Source organism: Nuphar pumila, chromosome 14 (genome assembly GCF_984573655.1).
Source record: "Nuphar pumila chromosome 14, dmNupPumi1.hap1.1, whole genome shotgun sequence".
In the NCBI taxonomy this organism is placed as follows: Eukaryota; Viridiplantae; Streptophyta; class Magnoliopsida; order Nymphaeales; family Nymphaeaceae; genus Nuphar; species Nuphar pumila.
In genome coordinates, this window is record NC_143262.1 from 13623602 (window position 1) to 13632972 (window position 9371).

Genomic DNA, 9371 nt, shown 5'->3' on the forward strand with positions numbered 1-9371 from the left:
AACCTGTGTGCTAATTTATTGTGGGAAGTGCTGCACACTTTTGTGTACCTCATTAATCGGTTGCCATAAAGAATGTTAGATGGAGATATACCATATGCTATTTCATATGGAAAAGAAGCTGATTACTCACAAATATGTACTTTTGGATGTGTGCATTATGTTCACATACATAAAATTTTGCGGGATAAGTGTAATGAAGTATGCAGAAATATAAAACAAAGTGCACACTAATTATTACAAGCCCAATATGGGATAATACACAAGGAACTATGTAATGAAACACAAATATAACAAGAGAATGCTTCTTATGGGCTTACAAGAACACAATCTTAAAGAACACAAAGACTATTTATGGGTCAATCACACAAACACATGCACATGGGCCACTTAGGAGGAGGAGGAGGAGGAGAAGAAGAAGACATGCTATTTGTCAATTGCTTTTATTATGTCTATTATTGAGAAAAAGAAGAAGAAGAAGAAGAAGAAGATATATTATTTGTCTTGCTTGTATTATGTCTATTGCTGAGAAGAAGAAGAAGAAGACATTCTTTGTCTATTGCTTGTATTATGTCTATTGTTGTTGTTAATTTTTTTGTATACATGATTTTATTTTTTGTGTATTGTTTTTCACATTCTCAGTTGTATTGTTTGTTTATTTAATTGTTGATTTATTCTTAATTTGTTTAAGCAAGTTGAGGTTATGTAATATAATTGCTTTACGGTGTTCAACAATATATTATTTGTTTATTGCTTATTGTTGATTGATTTTATGTTGTATACATGTTTCTTATTATGTTTTTTATGTTCTTTTTTAATTATTTTTATTTGGGGTACTGCATAGGCCGCCTTGGCCTCACCTAGGCCTTTTTAGGGGCTCATCGCCTAGGCTTTGCCTAGTGCCTATGACAACTAAGGTATGCACCACCAAGATGCAGCCACACCAATAACAATGGAAGTCCTCTCCAAGGAGGGGCGTGCAGGAAGAAGGAAGAGAGAGATAGGGAAGTAGGGAATCTTAGAAAAAAATAATCATTAGAGACTATGGGGGGCGTGTGATAGGGAGGGGGTTAGAAGCCTCTTTTTATTATCCTTCTCTTGAGTTTCCTACACCTTTTAGAAAACTATCAAGCTACCCTAAGATCTTTAATTCATTAAGGAGACTTATAGGTAGTTTGACTTTAAGCCTCTTTAATTGAAATTGGGAAGTAGGCTGGGAAGTCCCACCCTAAAGGTCCCACTTAGGATTCTATACCAATTTAAATTCCAAATATAAATTCAAACCAAATTAAGATTCAAATCAATTCCAAATTAAATCTTCCAATTAAATTCCCAATTGCAATTTAATTCCAAATTAAGTCCAAATCGAAATCCAATCCAAATTCAATACCAATTAAATTCACATTGTAATTCAAATTCAAATTGGAATTAAATCTCAAATTGAAATTAAATCCCAAAATAAAATTCAATTCAAATTAAGATTCAAACTTAAATTGAAATTGAAATTCAAATGGAAATTCAAACCGAATTTGTGACATATAATTCATCTTTATTTATCAAATAATTTGTACATCTCTTGAAATCAAAGGAAGTTGTTTCAAATGTCATATTGATTCATGCATGTCTAATATTTTTTCTACCGATAGTACATCTCTTGAAATCAAAGGAATAGGGAATTTTTAAAGGAATCTTGAAAATTTTAAAAAATTTTCAATTTCAAAAGTTAGACATATTCCTAAAATAATTCTAAATCTCTTATTCGTTTCTTAAAGCCTGAACCATGGATGTAATGTTTCATTCTCATCAAATGGTTGTTGGGTGCAAGATCACTAATTAGAGAAGTTGATTGGGGAAGGCTATAGAGAAGGGGGCCTCTACTACATGGACTTCTTGAAAATACCCAAGAATACTTTTTGTTATAATGTTCAAAAATTAGATTTGGATTTTTGGTATAAAAGATTGGGACATCCAAGCTTATCAAAAATCTTATATTTTTCAAGATTGAAAAAGGTTTGTAATATTGGAATTTTTACTTGTAATGATTGTATTCTTAGCAAAATGAAGAAATTGCCCTTTTCTGAAAGAACTTTTGTCTCCACTATACCACTTGAATTAGTCAATTTGTATGTTTGGGTTCCGACACCAATTATATCAAAAGGTGGATATGCATATTATGTGATATTTGTGAATGATTTTACTAGACATACTTGGATTTACTTCCTCAAACATAAATCCAATGTCTTCTTACATTTTTAAAAATTTTATAACTTGGTTATGATTGAATTTAACAATATTTTTATCTTTCACACGGTTTCATGGAGAGAATTTTTGTCTAAATCTTAACTTACACAACATTATACATCAAAGATCTTGTCTACATACACCTTAACAAATGAGTTTGGCTGAGAGAAAACATAGACATATTATTTAAACTACTAGAACCCTACTTATTTCAAGTCATGTGCATAAATTTTTTTGGGCCAAAGCCGCTTTCACCGCTGTGTATCTTATAAATAGAATGTCATCTTCATGGTTACAAAATATTTATCCCGTCAAAAAACTTTAAACTTATGATTATTTCATATAAAGAGTTTTTTGGATGCAAGTGTTTTGTTTTGACCAATAAAAATGACAAATTTTCTCTCAAGGCTATTCCTTGCGCTTTCTTTGGATATGTAGACAACCATAAGGGGTATAAATGTTATGACCCTAAAAATAAAAAAATTATGTTTCAAGAAATGTGCTTTTTTTAGAAAATATTTTTTTTTACTATAAAAAACCCAAGGAAGTTGTAACGCCCCAAAATTCCGAACCTTATAAATTCCTTGAAATAGTTGGAAAATTCCTTTTCTTTACAGAGTTTATTTCTAAATCAGCGGAAACGATTTCTTTTAAAAGAAAAGAGGACGTGTTTGACAACCTTAGGCACGTTAGCGAGAAAACAAAGATTTACCATGGACGAACTGCAATAATACTTAGGAAACCATTCATTCTATTTGAAGAGAGTATCAAGTTTGTACAAAATTTGGGTTTCCTCAAGGGAAAACCGTATCAAAAACCAAAAATGTCCAGGAGAAGCAGTACGAGCAGAAACAGTGGATCCTTAAATCATCTCGCAGTCGCGCCATCGCCTGATGCACCTAATCGTCACCTGTGCCCATGAAATGGGTTAGTTTTGCGAAAAACTAGCAGGAGAGTACAAAGACAGAAAGAACTAAATTAGGCATAGATAATTTATGCAGCAGGTAGTAACGAACGAACTAAGCAGATAGACTGGAGGAATAAGCTAAGTACAACAAACTGAAAAGGTGTGCATGCTCAATTTAGTTATTACTTGATAACCGGCCATGCGGGTACATACATGGCACGTGAGTCGAAACAGTCGAGTCCAAGCCGAGTGTTCATTATGTTAAGTATTTTAATATACCTCGGTTGTCTGACTGAATCCTATTCCTATGGAGACGACCGATGGTCGAGAGAGTAAGTCCCCAAGGCCTGATAGAGATGCATCCAACTTCTGCAGAAGTGTTAGGCTAACTTATGTAGCCCCTATCCCTCCCCCTAACCTCCGATGACTGGGGAAAAACGGGTCTTTTGCCCTTCTTGAAAGCCATAAATGGACTGTCCATCGGAGTTGGTACCCTTCGTCCTCTCTCTTGACGAAGCAAGGTTGAATTGAGCGCGACGGGGTTTCTTAGCCGTTGCCTTATTCTTCATGCTCTGGTCCATTAGACCGAAACGAGCATCTTGCCTATGAAGGCGATCCCACTCTTATATGTGTTTTCAACAACCTGCACTAAGCATTAATCGAGGTCATAAGACTCTCTCATCCAATCATCGTAGTACTAACATGTCTCGCATGTTTTAGAAGTACGCTTACGAGAAAAGGGATACAGGTCCTTAATAGGAGCCTCGGGAGTGTGTTTCGCAAAGATATAATGTTTTTAAAAACTATTTTAACATATCAAATCTTTTGAAACCACACACAATCTTGTCAGCATAAGGCATGTGATTTTCTCGAATCTGACATCCGATGACGCAGTGTCTGGGTGCTATGTAAGTCACGACACTGGTTTTGGTAAATGGGTTTCACAAAGGAACCTATCACCCAACAACTTGGTCTTGCTCCAGATCAAGGGTTTTCCCAAAACATATCGGGTGGAAAGAGGAATAGGTATTCCTCTCGAATGCACTGAGTCTATGGCAAGGAAAAGAAACAAAAGATAATAATGCGAAAAGGAAGTGCCTGGGCGCGAAGCGCGACGGCAAACAGGAACTGCGAAAGCAAGGGACAAGGATCGCGAAACCGCGTCCTTGAATTAAAAGACAGTAAGTAGTAACTATGAAAGCAAAAGCCTGGGCGCAAAGCGCGACGGCAACAGAAACAGAAAGTGCGTAAGCAAAGGACAAGGACCGCGAAACCGCGTCCTTGAATTAAAAGACAATAAGCAGTAATTACGAATGTAAAAGCCTGGGCGCAAAGCGCGACGGCAAACTGAAATGCGAAAGCAAAGGACAAGGATCGCGAAACCGCGTCCTTGATTCAAAAGTGTACTTCTATACATATAAGTATATAAATATATCATTAAGTCCTTTCGATTATCAATTATTTAAGCTTGATCTAATTATTTAAGTCCTTGTGCAGCTTCTCCTACCTTGGAGTATTGCGAGAATGAAGCCGTCTACGAACGTAAGTGATCGTCGGTTTAGTTCGCGGGGCGCGAACGGGCTCCGTTGCGTAACACTGCAAAAGTACGTAGTTTAGCATGTATAAAATGAATATAGGTAAGGAGAAAGCTCGGTTTCTCCGCAACTCAATGCAGGGGTCATCGGCCCCTACCGTTACGAAAGAGAACGGGGTAGGGTCCAATGACCCATGCCACTAAAAGGAGATGGGTGCAGGGGCCATCGGGGCCCTTGCTGGGTTTTTAAAAGGAGGGGCAGGAGCCTTCGGCTCCTGCCTCCTCTCTTAAGGAGAAGGGTAGGGGCCATCGGCCCCTACGTGGAAAGGGAAGGGCAGGGGCCATGGCCCCTGCCGGAAAATTAAAAGGGCAGGGGGCTCCGCCCCTTGCCTGCTAAGAAGAGGAAAGCAAGGGGGGCGGAGCCCCCTTGCTTGTCGAAAAAGAGGAAGGCAAGGGGGCGGAGCCCCTTGCCTGTCGAGATAAGAGGAAGGCAAGGGGGCGGAGCCCCTTGCCTGTCGTGAAAAAAGAGGAGGAAGGCTCGGCACGGGCCGCCGGCCACCTGCCGGCCTTCCGGCGAATTAGGGGGAGGAAAAAGGGGGAAAATGAGGGGGGAAAAGGAGGGGGCTACCTGGGCTGCCGTGAAGGGGGGTTCGCCGGAGAGGGTGGCGCCGTGAAGAGGGGGGGGGTTGTCCTGCGTCGGCAAAAAGGGAGAGGGAGATGGAGTCGGGGGAAGAGAGAGCAGAGGGGAGAGAGACGAGAGATGAGAGAGAGAGTCGGGGGGGGGGGTCGGGGGAGGCTCGTAGGCCCTCCCCTCTCCCCTCTCGTCTTTTAATAGGGAGGGGGCGCACACAGGGCCCGCCCCCTGTGTCGCCGGAGAGGCCCCTTGCCGTGGGCTGCCAGTCCCCTCGAAAAGGGTTTTCGAGGGGCTGGCACAGGTTGGATCCGGGTCGGGTCTGGACCCGATCCGGGTCCGATCTTTGTAATTTTTTTTAACTGGTTTTTACAGAAGTAACTGAGTATTTTTTCTTGCTTGACTTTCTTTCAAAACATGATATTGATGATTTGTGATTGTGAGATTTGTCATGATACTAATAAAAATGTTGATGAATCAAGAGATGTGATAAATGAAATACCTGATAGTGATAAAATCTATTTGCAATATGCTAGACACAGGATCAAAGACCTCCATGTGCACTTGAAAAGTATTCAAGGATTGAAAGTGAAGATAATTTACAAACTAGGCGATCATATCGAATATCCAAACCCCCAAAAAAATTTGTCTTACGAGTCCTTTTCCTCTAAGTACAAAGCATGCCTTGCCCTTATCCATTCCTATGTAGAACCCTCGTCCTATGCCCAAGATAGAGAACATCCAAAATGGGTAAAAGACATGAGAGTAGAAATAAAGGCCTTAGAGAAAGTCAAAACTTGAAAACTTCAAGATCTTCTTTAAGGAAAGAAACCTATAGGATGTAGGTGGGTGTATAAAGTAAAAACTAAAAGTGACGAGACTCTTGAAAGGTATAAACCTGGGTTAGTAGCCAAAGAATATTTCCAAGAATATGGTATATATTATAAAAAAACTTTTATCCCTATTGCTAGGATGACCATTGCTAGTGAAATGAAATAGGGATCTTCGAAACACGAGCTTAGATTCACAAGGGAAAGTGTCAACAATGACACTAAAGCATAACCCTTAAAAAGGGTATAACTGGAAACAACATAAAAATAAAAAAGGTATTCTTTATTGATATGAAAAACCAATTGCTTAAGAAGCATTGGGATACATACAAGAGGGGCTGCACCCCTTTATATACACAGCTGAAAGAGGAGGACTCAATAGAGCTGTTGGACTGAACACAGTCCAACAACTCTATTGCTAGTCAAGTTTGGTCAGGATTTGACTAGCAACTGTCATCCTAGTTCAAACTGAACTAGATGACATACAGACAACAAACAACAACAACAACTACGCCTTCATCCCAAAACAATTGGGGTCAGCGATATGAACCAAAAAAGAAATTCATTTTGGGTCTTCCACATGAATCCTTTTCCTCCAATCATTTCTATCCAACGCCATGTCCTCGGTGAGGTTCAAAGCATTCATATCCTTTCCTATCATCTCCATCCAAGTCTTCCTAGGCCTACCCCGACCTCTTTTAAGAAATATATTTTCCCATTTCTCCAACCTTCTAACTGGAGCATCATTAGGCCTTCGCCGAATATGTCCAAACCACCGTAAACGATTCTCTCGCATCTTATTTTCAATGGGTGCAACACCTACCTTCTTACGTATCTCTTCGTTCCGAATCTTATCTTTTATTGTATTTCCACACATCCATCTAAGCATCCGCATCTCAGCTACACTCATTTTTTGAATATGATGTCTCTTGGCAGCCCAACATTCCGTACCATATAGTAAAGCGGGTCTAATAGTCGTCCTATAAAACTTTCCCTTCAACCGCAATGGCATTCTACGATCGCACAACACTCCAGTAGCACTTTTCCATTTCATCCACCCAACCTTTATCCTATGATTTACATCTCCATCAATTTCTCCATACTTTTGAATGATGGATCCCAAATATTTGAAATAATCATTCACCGGTATATCTTGCTCACCAAGCTTCACTACACTCCCATCACTACTTCGTTGCTTACTAAACCGACATTCCATATATTCAGTCTTACTCTTACTCAACTTAAAACCTCTAGCTTCCAATGTCTGTCTCCATAATTCTAACTTAGCATTAACCCCAGCTCTAGACTCATCAATCAAAACAATATCATCAGCAAACAACATACACCACGGTACATTTTCTTGAATTGATCTCGTAAGCTCATCCATCACTATCGCAAATAGGAAAGGGCTTAAAGCAGATCCTTGATGTAACCCAACCGTTATCGGAAAATTGGTTGTCACCCCTCCACAAGTGCGGACATTGGTTACTACTCCTTCATACATATCTTTAATTATACTAATGTACTTGAGAGAAACACCTTTCTTCATCATTGTCCACCAGAGAACGTCCCTAGGTACTCTATCGTATGCCTTCTCTAAATCAATAAAAACCATATGCAAATCTTTGTTCCTCTCTCTATATCTTTCAATAAGTTGTCTAAGAAGATGTATAGCTTCCATAGTTGATCTTCCAGGCATAAAACCAAATTGATTCTCCGATATCATGACAACCTTCCTCAACCTAGACTCAATCACCCTCTCCCAAAGTTTCATAGTATGACTCATGAGTTTTATACCACGATAGTTTGTGCAATCTTGTATATCACCCTTATTCTTATATAAAGGCACCAAAGTACTCTTCCTCCACTCATTAGGCATCTTATTTGTTCGCCAAATCAAGTTAAAAAGATTTGTCAACCATTCTAAACCTTTCTCTCCCAAGCATTTCCAAGCCTCGATAGGTATACCATCTGGGCCAACTGCCCTTCTTGATTTCATTTTCTTCAAAGCCTCTGCAATTTCTTTCTTTTGAATCTTGCGCATGAAGTCACGATTTATCTCATGAAAAGGAATGGAGAAGTCTCCAAGATCTTGAGCATGACTATCATTAAATAGCTTATCAAAATAATCTTTCCATCTCTCCTTAATCTCCTCATCTTTGACTAAAACCCTTTGCGTTTCATCTTTGATACATCTAACCATACCCAAATCCTTCGATTTCCTATCTCTCATCTTTGCAAGCCTATAAATATCCTTCTCGCCTTCTTTGGTATCCAACTTGTCATAAACCTCCTTATATACCTTAGCCCTCGCGTTTCGAACAACTTTTTTAGCTTCCTTCTTTGCTATCATATACTTCTCCAAATTCTCATTATCACGACTCTTACTTAGATTTCTATAACACTCTCTTTTAACCTTAATAGCTAATTTGACATCCTCGTTCCACCATGATGTATCCTTACCTAGTGGTGCACCGCCTTTAGACTCACCCAATACCTCCTTAGCTACTTTTCTCATACCACCCGCTATCTTATTCCACATTGATTCTGAATCCTCCTCGAGACACCAATCAACTTCCTTAACTACCTGCTCTACAAACATTCCTTGTTTAGCTCCTTTCAGTGCCCACCACTTAATTCTAGGATCTATCCTATGTCTATCCCTTTTGCGGCATTGTCTAATTCTAAGATCTAAAATTAAGACTCTATGTTGTGTAGCTACACTTTCTCCTGGTATAACCTTACAATCGATGCAACAACCCCTATCTCTCTTTCTAAGTAGGAAAAAATCTATCTGACTCGTATTAACCCCACTTTTAAATGTTACTAGGTGAGACTCCCTCTTCCTAAACCAAGTGTTTGCTAAGATCATATCATAGGACAAACAAAAATCTAAAATCCTTTCTCCACTTTCATTTCTTTCTCCTATACCATAGCCTCCATGGATATTCTCAAATCCATCCCTACTAATGCCTACATGTCCATTAAGGTCACCGCCGATGAAAAGCTTTTCTCCATAAGATGTCTCTTGTACTACTCCATCTAAATCTTCCCAAAATTGATGCTTAATGGAATCATCTAAACCTACTTGAGGTGCATAAACACTAATAATATTAATAATATCCGTACCTAATACTAATTTAATAAGTAAAATTCTATCACCCTTCCTACGGACCTCAACTACATTATCTATAAACTGACGACTCATAACAATCCCTACTCCATTTCTAT